This window comes from Thunnus thynnus, chromosome 9, assembly GCF_963924715.1.
Source record: "Thunnus thynnus chromosome 9, fThuThy2.1, whole genome shotgun sequence".
Lineage (NCBI taxonomy): Eukaryota > Metazoa > Chordata > Actinopteri > Scombriformes > Scombridae > Thunnus > Thunnus thynnus.
Window position 1 is genome coordinate 26,064,748 of NC_089525.1, and position 14,165 is coordinate 26,078,912.

Genomic DNA, 14,165 nt, shown 5'->3' on the forward strand with positions numbered 1-14,165 from the left:
ACAGAGAAACCATATTTACATTTTCATTTCTATGTTCATTTTCCTACCTCTTGCTGTCATCACTTCACTCCAACAACTCTTTCAGATATGAGACTTCATGAAGATAATTGACAAACAACAGAAATGCCAGATGAGGTAAATGCCATCAAACAAATAAAGGCATGTCTGGAAAAAAAAATGTCAAAAAGTGCTGCCTTGCCTTTCACAATATTTAGATTGGGATCAAGAGATTTCCCCTTATTTATTAAGCTATATTCCTGTGTGACAGTCAGATGATGGCACACTGAATATGATGAGAACATAAAAATAGTAGGTGGGAAACACCCTGTTGTAACAAAGATGGTATTTTTATTGTCAAAAACAACACAAAAATATAAGACACAATACTCATTTACACACATTGTAAACGGGTTGCTGTACTTCAACTGGTGTAATTCATGACATGGCAAATACAGAAAGTATATCCACCAGAGACTACAAATCATTCTATTTGGTACCCCTTTAGCTTAATTATGGTTATTTTAATATATGCACAAGAAAAAAAGTGCAGGAAATCAGTGCATTTTCTCAAAATGGACTCTTGGGAGATTAGCCTTGAGTTAAAAGAGATACAAATAAACAAATATATAAGATTCCCATTAATAATTTAAGCACATGTATTTTATATTTGTTTATCTGATATTAGTCACGCTGGCTTTTACATTGCTGGCTGTTTCTATGTAACATGTTGAAAATTTATCGCAAGCATTGAGAGACTGGTTTAAGAGAGTAATCCGTAGACTGGATGGCTCATGTTCATTAGGCTAAGATCCCAATGTCTGACCAGACAGGCAAATCGAGTCTGACAGTGTTAAGATGCCAGAAACATGTACAAATGTACTTTTTTTTGTTTGTTTTGGTTTTGCTGTTTCAGTTGTTTTAATTTCTTGCAAGCCTTTCACACATTTTCCTCATGCTACAACAGCTATTATTTGCCAATATAACATCATATTTAGTTACATTACCAGGTAAAGGAACATAGGTTATTTGGATTAGGCATTACTTTTATTCTTTTTCCCAGTACAAGTCCATTAGAGGACTGGCATCTTAACACTGTCAGACTTGCATGTACATTCTGTACATGTGTAAAATGACATACTGTGCTGTCACACAAACCTTTGGTACACCTGTTAGTCTAAATGTTTGTCATATGTCTTGTAAACATAAACAAAACACATGAAATGACATTAATCAGTCAAAAAAACTGAGAAATACTGTGAGCGAGGGAGAAAGCACGTCTGAAAGAGACATAGTCCATCAAACAGAGAGATAGAGGGGTGGATATACTGTATAGCCCTAACGGCTATGGAAGAACGGCCCACTTAAGTCACTAAAGACTGCCAATGTGAGGCCCCTGTTTTATCAGCAAATCCTGGCCATTATACGGCTAATGCCAGGCATTGCCTGTGACATCCCCAGTCTTTCTCCGACATGGTTAGCTTTAGCTGCTGTGTCAGTGGATATACTCAGCTTCACTAGAGGACAGCACAATACAGTGCTTGGTCTCTTGGAGGGACAGCTACTTTTCCATTGCATAAGTGAACTACACACTGGGGTACTGTTATCAAGTGAAAGCCCATTTTATCTCCAAAGTATTAACAATTTTAGAAACTAAAAAAGGCATGTTCTAGGCTTGCTATTTGACATAAATGGCCTCAAATGGCTTTCATGCTCCAAAGCGGTTGTAAAATTGAACCTTGAGAATTGCCAGTACGTTTTTCAAAGGACAACATAGTTTTATTATAATGTACAGGTGTATTCTTTCAAATATAGGTTGCACAAGTGCTGATTATATTTCTGCTTTAACCTCAAGGTTTGCCCAGCATGGGTCCATCAAACTTTTGCACTGAAAAAGCACATGGAAATATATATTTCAAAACCGTACTTAAGACATTTTTTGGAAATCTCCCAGTACATATATAAAGTCTATGGTAATGCACTTCAGCATTCTTATTGTGATGCAAACCTCTAACCCTGATAATGACTGTATCATGCTCTTCTCACTGAGCCATGCAAGACCATATGTTTTGTATTTTGTAACCTGTCCATCATATTGTGTCAGTGTTTCATAGTTAAGTTGCAACAGAAATAGGCAACAAAGAATAGGATTAGACAGACCACACATGGCTATTACCAAAGAGACACACAAACACACACACACAAAGAGCTGTATGCGTGACAGCTCTTAAGTTTTTGTTGTGTTTTGTCTGACAGCAGCAGTAAAGTAGTAATTGAGAGATTAGCTCTAAGGTGCTATCATGGCACTCCTTTGTTTGGTCTATCCCTTATTGGTCACACAGTACTAGCAAGTGTGCGAAAGGAGTCACTCAGGTAGTTGGTGTCGTTTGCCTTATTTTAGTTCTTTTAAATCTGACATAAAGGATCTGATCCAAGAATGGCATCCAAGGGAAATGTGCAGAGAAATACACATTTAAAAAAGTGTAAATTTGAGGCAAATTTCATATCTTCTTTACCAAATAGCAGGAAGGAAACATCTGACTGATGCTTATACATGGCTACTCACATCTTAAGTCATTTGATTATTATACCCTAAAAATAGGTACAATAACAACTTCACATCTTAAATAGATCATTTGTCCTTGTGGGCTTGACAGAACTCATCCACAACAGACTTGGACCGAGCCCCGTCCCCTCTGCCACAATGCTTTTTTGCTGCCAACACTGACTCAACAGAGACTTTTCATGTGGTTATGGGATGGAAGTATAGGGGGAGATATTTCTCTCAGACCCATGTGTGTTTACCCCCTAATCCCTTAGAAGAAGTTCACAAGCGTGAGGAAAGTACTGGGAGATTTAGTTACCTCCCAAACCTGCTTAGTTTACCGCTCGGGTAATTCCTGGGAATGTTTGTGAAGGTATTTGTTTGTGACAGTAAGAATATAATTGGTATGAAATTGTTGATTCTATTCATATATGGATCAACCTGTAATTAAAACACACTATACAATAAGAATATCGTCATGTTAGGTGATGCTATTCGCAAAGATGACTTCTAGTGTTTTTTCTTTGGTTTTTTGGGGGTGTCGGTGTCATTCTATTAAACTGTCACCTAAAACAGGAGAACATAACAGCTATAATGATTTCAATGAATGTTAGCGAATGTGAAGAATGCAACAACGTTTTTGAATGGTGAGATATGATGACTGAGATAAGTTAACTCAACTAGAGACAAAACACTGAATAAACTTAAGGTATTAAGTTGAATCAACAACTGATCAGTCACACTGACAAACAGTCACCATCAAATTTGCTTTCCATCAACATTTTCTTTTCAGTTTTTCATTTCACACTCAGAATTTACAGCTGTGGCTGCAGTTGGAGAGACAGTACAAAAGTCAGCATGCCAGGCTGCTCTCAATGACTTTGATAAATTATAAGTTCACAGAGGGTGAAATCGATACTAACTTCCATCATGGTTATGCATTGTTTAGACTTAAAAGAATGTATTGAAATATGTATTGAAGACAGACAGCAAGTTTCCATCATGTATGTTTTCTTCAAACTGCAAAAAAGAACGGTCTCTGGAGTGTTTTAACTCTCAAACGTAGCATGTTGGAAAGCCTACTGATATACTAATCATATTTCTTTAGAAATTTAAGTTAAGTGAACTCTAAGCAGAACATTCAAAAGACTTCAAGTCAGGTGAACTAATCTTTATAAGTTCAGAAATGGTCTGAAAATGAAAACTAGACATTTTAAGTTGAATTAACTTGAAATTTATAAAAGTTACATGTTGAGGTTGTTTAAAAGAAGATTAGTTGATTCCACCAGATTCCTCTATGATGTTTTACAGAGCATTTAAACTGCTTTTGGTGAAAACTAAGTGGCTAAAATGCAAATGAAATCACAAAATGCTAACTTACAACAATAATAAACCTCTCCCTGTATTACTGAGAAAAATGAATTTGCACTAGGTGCGCTGAATCGTATAAAAGGACTCTTTGATTTGTTGAAGTATACAGTATCTAAATTGTTACATTCATTACATTTTGCTTGATATATATCTGCCAGCGTTTCAAATGAGTCTCAAGGTTGTGGTGAGACAAGAAAAATCAAAATGAGTGTGCGGTGAGTCATAGTTACCGTGTTATACAGCCACAGTAAAGTGCATCATTCTGTTTTTCTCCTTCTCCTCCCGACAACTCACTGTTGTCCAAAGATGAGGCTTCCAAATCACTGTTCCCTGGCCTGCTGCCAAGCCACAACAGGATCGAGCCAATCCCCCCCCAAAAAATACACACTTAACTGAACACAGTTGAAATACTTTTCGTTGGCTGGTAATTGTGGTTCAAAGAAAAGAAACCTGAAATGATCCATTATAGGTGCCTGGTCCCATTACTCATTCGCAAGCATCCCACAGATTTCAATTATACGTACGTTGGCAGGCAGGGTAGAAGTGAGTAATGCTGAATTTACATTTATGTATATTTTAAGTATATGGCTGGAGTGCCAAGCCAGTGCAAAATACACTGAATGATAAATAATGACTCAATTATTCTTCACTACTTTGGTATTGCTTTTCATGGGAGTTTACTAGCAACAAGCACTAATTAAGACTCATGAGTTGTGATATTAAAATTACTTGAGATATTTTCACCAGCCCAAATGATGCATGCAGTTATTTATTTATTCATCTATGTGGCATTTTTATTTAAATACAGCCAAAGCTGTAGAGAAGAGGGTCTGGTAGCAGAGAAATCTAATTTGATGTTGATAGCTCACATCAGCTAAACTTTCATCTGTGGCCAACATTTCTTGGTTGGCATTTGAAAATCAATGACCTATACATTAGACTTTATTGATCACCAGAGGAGAAACTCACTTTTTATAGCAAGAAACAGTCTTAAGGCCAATAATGAGCTATTTAAAACGAATAAATATGACAAAATAACAAATTAAGGAAATGACATCCAAAAGTTGTACATATTATTTACATTACAGCACTTTGTAAATTTGTGAATTGTGCAATTGTACAGAATTACAAGTCACAAGTCATACTGAGGTTGTGTGTGTGACATATAACATACACTAACATATAGAATATGTGACACTATACGGTACAGTGTAATATAATATTGTGTAATCCAGTACAAGGTGTAGTCAGGATGTTTGTACAGTGCCAGTTTCAACAGTAATGCCAAATACTGGTTATACTAATGTAAAGACATTGTAGTCAATAGTCTTAGAGTCTATAATGATTTGTTGATAATGTTATTTGTAGTTTAAATGTGGGCTTTAAAGTTATTAAAATCACACAATTAATTAAATAAGAAAGTTTGTTGACATTAAAAATGGTGGTTTCATTGTACCTATACTTACTTATACTGTTATTTTTCATTTTTTCAGTTTTCCAAAAGTTTAATTCCAAAAACATATGACCCCCATTTATTAATCTTGACTCATGTTAGCACAGCAGCAAAAAATCCTGAATGCCTTTGGGAAGTTAGTTTTTAAGAAGGTTCACACTATAAGGTCAACTTCACTGCTAGCAAAACACACAGATTTAAACTTTAGCAACGGATTTAACATCAAATGTGTAATCCCAATCAGGGAGGTTTGGACATATTCTCACTACCTCACACTGAGAAAGCCAACAGTTTGCCGCCACCACCTCAGCTCTGTCGCTTTACCAAAAGTCTTCCTGTCGCCCCTCATCTTAGCTGGAGTCTCTGTGTGCTTCATGTTTGCCTATACTTCCCAAATCCCTAAAAGCAAACAGGAGCATGGGCAGATTAGTTTAATATCATCCTTGGCACTAAATACACAAAAATGAAATGTCATCTGTGTCCCAGGGTATATAGTCAAAATAAGAAAGTCAAACCAGGGCTGGCCTGCTGGAGTACAAAGGGTAACATCTATCTATCTATCTTATCTATCTTATCTATCTATCTTACATTTCTTGTAATTGCTACCCTGTCTACTACTGACATGTGGAGCCATAATAAGATTAAAACTTAAAGAAAAAAAGTCAAATTCTAATCAATAATCTGGCTACTTCTTTGTGGATGGCATGGGAGTCTTGAAGAATAGGCAAATGACTGGGAATGAGAGCTAAAGCTAATAAGCAGGCCATTGCTAATCTCTTAAACAAACCTCCTCTCTCCCTATGTGGCCTTCTTTCTTGCATTATAAATAATGTATATTTTGCCAGCACCCCCCCACCCCCTACCCCTCAACTCCCCAACACACATACACACACAACACCCCCCTCCTTCCATGTCTCTTTTGACTTTTGAGTTGCCTTGAGAGTTCAATCTAGTCTTCAAACACATCTTATTTTCCGCCCTTCCCCAACCTTATTGGTTTACTTTAATTAGTGATATTGAATACAGGGGCAAATGAGGAGGGGTGTGTGTGTATGTGTGTGTGTGTGTGTGTGTGTGTGTGTGCAGTGGCGTAAATACCGAAAACAAACAAGAGAGCTGAATGGGAGGATGGTGGCGGGTGCAGTCCCGATGCCGCTGCGCAGACGGAAGGGGACACATGGTGTAAGCAAACACTCGTAATTGCATTAGATTCCCCTGGCACATGGGTAATCTAGCCTCCCCCTGTCCCAGAACACAACAGGACACATCTCCTGCTTCTCCCACTCTCTTTGTCACTCTCTCTCCTTTAGAAATTATTAATGTAAAACCTACAGTGCCGTCATTGATCATTCAGCAGGCATGATAGAGGACTAATTATCATTTAGGAAAGTGAGGTATGGCATTTCAGTGAGTGTCTGTGTGTGTGTATGTGTGCATGTATTTGAATACCTACATTATTGTGTAGGTGTGCGCACGTGTGGTTGTGTGAGCGCGCGTGCATCCCATTTAACAGTTGTCCTGTTTGATATTTCATTCCTCAGCCCACATGTCTTGAGAGTATGAGCAAACACATTTGCCTGAATGGGATGTTCCCTGAGCAAACGGGGAAAATCTGGCCTTGATATGAATATCAGTGACAGTCAGTGATAATTGGTATGGGATGTTTTTGCTCCTTATTGAGATGTTGGACGTGCAGAGACCTTATAAAGTGATATTCATGGCCTGATATTATTTTTGAAAGGATTTGATATTGACGTTTTTCAGTCAACCTGTTCAGTGTCCTTTATTTAGAGCAGAGAAGCATCTGCTGTGGCTGTAAGAACAACAGAATCCACTAGGTGGTGATGTGATATCCACCATAATCAAAATCCACACATCCCCATTATAAATATTCCAAGCTAATACTATCCAATCTTTTTAAAACTTTTGTTTGCTACTGCAAATACGCAGAACTTTTTAAAGAGTTAGTACAACAAAAGAGACCAGATTGCCATGTTTACTTGAATTTAGGTTGTTAATCAAAACTATACTTGTATTCTCTATTTTGACAGAACTCTAGCTTTACATTGACATTTTCCAGATATTCCTTTTGTATTTTTCCAGCATTAAATTGCTGCTTCCAACCAGTCTAGCAAGAGTAATATCATAACAGGATTCAAATCCTGAATTACAACCATTAGAGTGCAAGCATCAGAGCTACATCTTTTTGACAATGGAAACTAAATAATTTCTGTCCCTGGATTAAACTCGTATATAATATAATAGAGAAAGTATAGCTGATTGTCCATTAGTGAATGAAACTGGTTGAGAGTCATATCACCACAAACATTAATGAAAGGGACGGTCAAGGAAAAGTCTCAGATCTCTGATGGTATTTAGCGGATATACGAGGCTTTGCAGAGAAGCCACAGTGCCAGAGGGTTTAAATTTGTGTGGCCCCAGGGCCAGTGTAACAGAAAATAAACAATGCTTCCCAGTGATTAGAACTTTATTAAGGCACACAAAGTCCACAGCCTAGATAGGGTTTATGTTTGAGTAGTGGGCCCACTAACAATTCCAGTTGTACTTTGATCACCCCCACTAGCGATTAAATTTGTCCAAAAAAGGACTATTTTATCATTTGTGCTTCTATTCATGAGAAATAAGTGATCAAAGCCCTGCAGCATAATACAAGATGACTTCATCATTTAAAGCCCACTGATTACGTTTGTGTTATTAACGCAGCAGTGCACACAATTAGCTTCTATTGACCGCCCTATAATCACTATCACTCGGATTAAGGACTACTACCCACACAAAATGCTCCATCTCTAATGACTGACAAACAAACAACCAAGAAGAGACAGGGAGAGGGCACTGGGAACACCCACCAAGTTGCTTTTAAAGTAATATCCCCTAAATCCTGGACACCCCGACAAAGTCTGTCATGTCTAACCTGGCTCCTCACCTGTTTGGAAGCAGCCAAATAGCCCAGGGTAATCCCTCATCCCTGGGGCACTGGAGGCAGATTTACCCTCCTCAGAGCTCTGTCCTGCCCTGACAAGTTAGTGTACTGCAGGGGCTCTTGGAACACCCACAGACACTTTAGATATTCATTTTAGGGCATTTACCTTAACCAAAGTAACTTTAAAAGTTCTCAGAAGGAGAATAAGTGTCAATTCAAGCATATTACAGGCAACAAATCGCAATATCTGCAAGGCTGAAAAGCACATATATCATATGTGAAAACATCAATTCATCTTAGAAATATCACGTTTAATAGATAATATCTGCATTAGGAGGAAAAGGGGCAGTATAAACAGTATATATCAGGGATCTCTGAAAGCAAGCCAATTCACTGTTTTTATGTAACAACACATTTATTGGGTAAAATTAGCTCCAAATTAGTGAATAGCATGGTTTTGTGTGAAAGAAAATATGACGGAGTGGAAAGATGGGGAGCTGATTGATTTTATCACACCCATGTGTTTGTGTCCCACCCGGTTACCTCGCAGACAAGGCCTCATCTCTTGGCTCATTAAGAAAGAGGGTTTAACGTCTGCAGAGCCCAGTGGCAGAGAGATCAGCGCTCTAACCGCTAATTGAGCTGCTTCAAGGAGAGCTTGAACTGGAAAATGTTGCTTAATGATCAGTTGCAGCATTGCTCTTTGAAACACAGTCGATGTTTGGAGAGATTTGCCTGGTCTGATTCATTTTGTTGCCTGAGTTGAAATCTACAGTTCTACAGAGTTGATCAAAGCATCATAATGTGTTGTGTTCAACCAGAGGAATATCACACGTAATCACATCTGTGTGAAGAAACAGGTTCTGGATGGGATCAAAGTTTAGAATCTATCTTGTGCTTTGGTGTGATGGTTGTCTTGTAAATGCAGTGGAGGTGTAGCTCCACTGGGGGGAGCAGTGTTGCACAAAATCAAGCACTACTGCATGAGTTTCAAAGACAAAGACAAGCAAACAAGCTGAAAAGTGCACCCACTCATAGGTCAAAATGCACCTTAATTGTCAAGTGTCACATTAATATGCAGGGACTAATATCTTCTACCGGTATTTACAATTACTATGAAAGCCATTGACACATGTGCAGAAGATCAGCATCATTTAGTTTTCATAGTAGATTAATAACAATATAACATATTGATAAGAATCAAACAAGAATAATGAAACCATAGAAAGAGTGAGGATTTATTATTTAAAACATACAGCTATAAGTATCATTATTGATACCTATTAGCAATTTCTGTCCAAAAAATATGAGCTAGTATGAGGTGCTTTACTACTCTATTACATTTTGTTGAATGATATGAATTATGGTATATGATTAATTATAGATATGAATGGAATAAAGCATTAATGTAATCAACGGCACTGATCATCATCAGTCTGTTTTTAGCTTGATGTGTCTCTACCATATTACACAAAAGATATAACATACAAAATGTATTTCAAATAATACTTTTATTAATAAAAAATATTAGATAGAGATTTAAATAGTTTATTCATTGCACCACAGTTATTGCTTTACCATCAGCAGTGATTTTCTGCAACATGCAAAATGGTCATAGTCCTGGAAAAATTATAGAAAATTTTAAGGTGATCTCTCATTGGGTTTATAGGTTTATTTATTTAAGCATAAATTGTTTTTGTCTCTTTTTATTGTCCTCACATGGTTCCTTATTATTGGCTCAGCTCACTATCATGTATGGTCATATTGATCATATTTCACTAATACTGATTAAAAGTGCTACCTCAAATGAAAATGTGAATCTGGACGTTTCAGTTTTGTCTTATTTGTTGGGGTTTTTGTTTTGTTTGATTTTTTTTAGTTGTTATAAGTTTTTTAAAAAATTAGGAAAAAACCAAACATTTCATTCCATCTTTATAGATACAGATTTATTTCTATAAAACATTGGGTTTGTATTTTTTAAATTATATTCCACTGTTATCTAAAAACTCCAATTGTGCTCTGGGATGTTTCTCTTTTCTTTGCCAAACAGTTGTCTTACATTTGTCATGTTTTTGAATGAAACTCTTAAAATGATTTTAGAACTGAAATGTGTCCAAAGAGCTGGTTAGAAAACCACTGGGTTAATATAAACTGTCAGGATGCTATGAAATTGGCAGCCTCTCGGAGCCATTAGTCTCTCTCTTATCTGCCAACTGTAACCACATTAATCATGTCGCTGCTTCAAGCTTTTAAATATTATCCAAACCTCCATGTTCACAATTTGTTTTAATGGCGTGCCTATGCTCAGATAAGAAATGAAAATTAGAACAGCATTAAATGGAGCCTGTTCAATTTGCTACAGTAGAAGCTATTTATCTTGATTAGCATGAAGAGATTGTGGACTCCTTCATAATGTTTTATCTTTGACAAGCCTTTTTTTTTTTTTTTTTTGCGTTTGAGTGTGTGTGTTTCTCTGCATCAACGCATGTGCATAACACTGTTGAAGCAGAATTTCAGATGACTACACGTGAACTTGCCTTGTGTGAAATTGATTTCCTTTCAAAGATTCTTCCCTTGCTTTTTTCTTCATTTAGACATTTTGTTTGTTTTGTTTGGAATCCCTAAAATCCTATTTCACTCTGCTGAGAGTAAAACAACTTATTAACTAAAAAACAGTAATTTCCCATGAGCACCCCTCACTGAAGCCTTTTGCCAAGATATTTCCTCTCATCCACAATATTTTTTTGAGCCTTAATTAACAGAATGAGGATTTAGTGTCCTCCAATCGTATCACTCAGAGGACAGTTTTGAACCCTTACAGCTCTCCACATCCAAATGAAAATGAGCAAGTTTAAACTGGGAACCAAAACATATAATCTTAATAAAAACACCCTTACTGCCAAGACTCTTGTAACATTTTTGTAAACTGAATACTGCATCCGAGGTGTGTGTGTGTTCTTGTCCTGACCATGGAGTAATGGTGTAATTTCAGTGTTATATAAGTGAACATTATTATACTTTCAATTTAAAAAAAACAGGATTAGATCAAACACATAAATAATCTAGTTGTGTCAATATTGAAATTTTCCTTCAGAAACTGACTTTTGGTTGGGTCAGCACAAATCTGAAGCAGCATTTAGACCATAATAAATATTCCATATACCATAATAAAATTCTCCATGTAAGCCATAAAGTTTTCTATACATTCTCATCTCTTTAAAGCAGGGTCATGACTTCAACTGTTAAAATGTGTTGGAAAATACAGAATATCCTCTTCTCTTAAAGAAGATATAAACCTAAAAAAAAGAAAGAAAATGTTTCTGAATAACTGCGTTAGCTTTATATTGCTGTTTTACTATATGTTTACTGTTTGCAACAGAGAATTTGAATAATTTTAAAATAATCATCATCTTTGTTTTCAATTCCAAATAAGTGGTTACACAAAAAGGTTAACTGGACTTTTTATAGTATGTATATTTTTAAGTGTATGTGTATGTTTTTGTTTGCAATGCCTCCTTTATAAGCCCCATGACTCCAAGTCTCAGCAATTAAGTTCTTGACTGAACAAAACTAAAAAAATAAATAAATAATAAGACCTACACTGTACAAAACAATCTAATTTTCCTCAAAGTATACAGATTAAATATGGAAAGAAAATGAAAATGTACTTGTAGGTTTCACAGACCTACATTTTTGCAGCTTTCAGCGAGGAACCTATATTAGCGATGGATGACACAGATTGACCAATATCTTATGTTTAATAAAAGATCAATAACAGTCCAGTGAACCTTTTTAAAACTTAAAATCTTGTTTTTTCAGTCCACTTGACCATCAGAAAGTCTCCATTTTGTGTTGATCCTTGCAAGGGAATATTTCATGTGGCGGTGCCTAAAAACATCTTAACTGAAGAGCAGATCTTGTACGTGGTCCATATCAAAGCAGGTCCGTACCAGGCTTAAAGAAGCTGTCTTGACTAAGTTATGGCCATGAGTGAATTATGTCTCTACTTTCTGGTAAAGGTGTGCTTAAAAAGTATTCAGTGAAAAACACATCATAAAATTTTATGACATCAAGACATGGGTGCAAGGAAAGCACGATAAATCTTTTCAGGATCCATTCGCTCGCCATATGATTTCTCGGTCAGGTGGAGGTCTCAATAAAGACGTGTGAACTCTCTCTCAGGTGTGTGGCTACACTCTAAAAAATCTGGGTTCTATAGAAAGCTCTGATTTGAACAATTAAGATCATGTTGGAATCCCCAACAGATATGGTAGAGTATGACAAACATGTATGAAGGGTGTCACTGAGGAAATTTGAAATCCAGAAAAAGAAGTATTTCACACCAGTTGTGAAGCAGCAGATGGATTTAAGAGAGTGTGCATGTGAGTGTGTTTCAACTTCATTTCAGGTAAACCCAGGGAGATTACCTCATTGTCTTTCTCATTTACAAGAGAGGCCTGACAAAATTGCAGTCAAAATCATACAAGCGCTAAGCTGAAAATCCTCAGCAAGCAGTGGGTCCACAACAACAACAAGCCAGCAGGGGACAAACCTGAATAGATCTTGGATAAACACAAGATACACAAATCCGTATTTAGTTTGCTTTTAAAAAGTACACTTATTGTATTGTGCAATGAATGCACAAAATATCAAAAACACTGTTTAATGCATCTCTACACACACCAATGGATATCTGACGGACCGGGTTAATAGCTGGAAAAATTCCCTTGGTTATGGGAGGCACAGCACTCCTTTTAATATTTGTGCTTATACGTGTGCACAATAGTTGCACGTACAGCAGAGCTCGTACATGTTCACACTATGCCAGGGAGTTTCCAGTGATCTTTTACTGCAGCATGTGGTTACATGGAGGTAAGAGAGGAGGTAAAAGAGGATTAACCTTCAAAGGACTCTGTCTGTTATTGTGTATAATTAGGATAATCTGGAGGGTTACAGTTAAAAATGAGCCTTTTCTGTCTACTTGTTGTGATATGGAGGCGGCTTCTGTATCAACAATGAATTCAGACATTTTTATTTGCCGCAGCAACAAAGCAATTTAAAGATTTCTGTTTTTTCAAAACAGACACTTTAAATGTTTGCTCTGCAGTCTGTGATTCAGGTTATTTATTTGATATAGTACAAAAGCAGAGTTAAGCATTCTGCCTCTTTTAATTGCACTAACCAGCACTATAATGGGTCTGAAGCTGACTGAAATCTTTTCAGAATCCATTTCAGAAAACATGTGTGAACTTTTATTGTACTGTGAGCTAGCTGAATACCTCTGTGGTTTAACAAAAACAGCTATTAGCTTTTTGGTGACATGATTCACCTTCTGCCAGCCATTTTGGAGTTCTAGCTTCATCTGAACATTGAATTAGTTGGTTCACTGAATAGAGTTCACTAGATACTCATTTCTGTGCTGCTTCTGAATGTGAATTGAACATTTTCCTGTGAATTTGATTTCAGTTTCAGCTGCTTCACTTTGAAAATATCTCATATGCACACAACCCAATGTATTTAGTAAAAGCAAGGGTAAGCAATGGTACATGCATGATAAAGCAGGCTGCTGGTTAATTAGCTAACTAACAAAGCCAAAAGAACATCAACGTGTTGCAACTAAGCTGATTGTCCTCAAGCTGAAGGTGATATTGTTTTGAATTTGGGCCTAATTACATTAGCAGTTACCATCATTTGTCACCAAATCTATCTTATGTTCAACATTCAGCTCTGATTTGTGACATTTGTGGTATTACACTCCTGCTTGCCATTTTGTTCCCCTGAAGGCCTCCCGACTGACTAAATATGGTGGTACACTGGCAAATTCAACACTCACTCACTCACCTACTCACTCACTC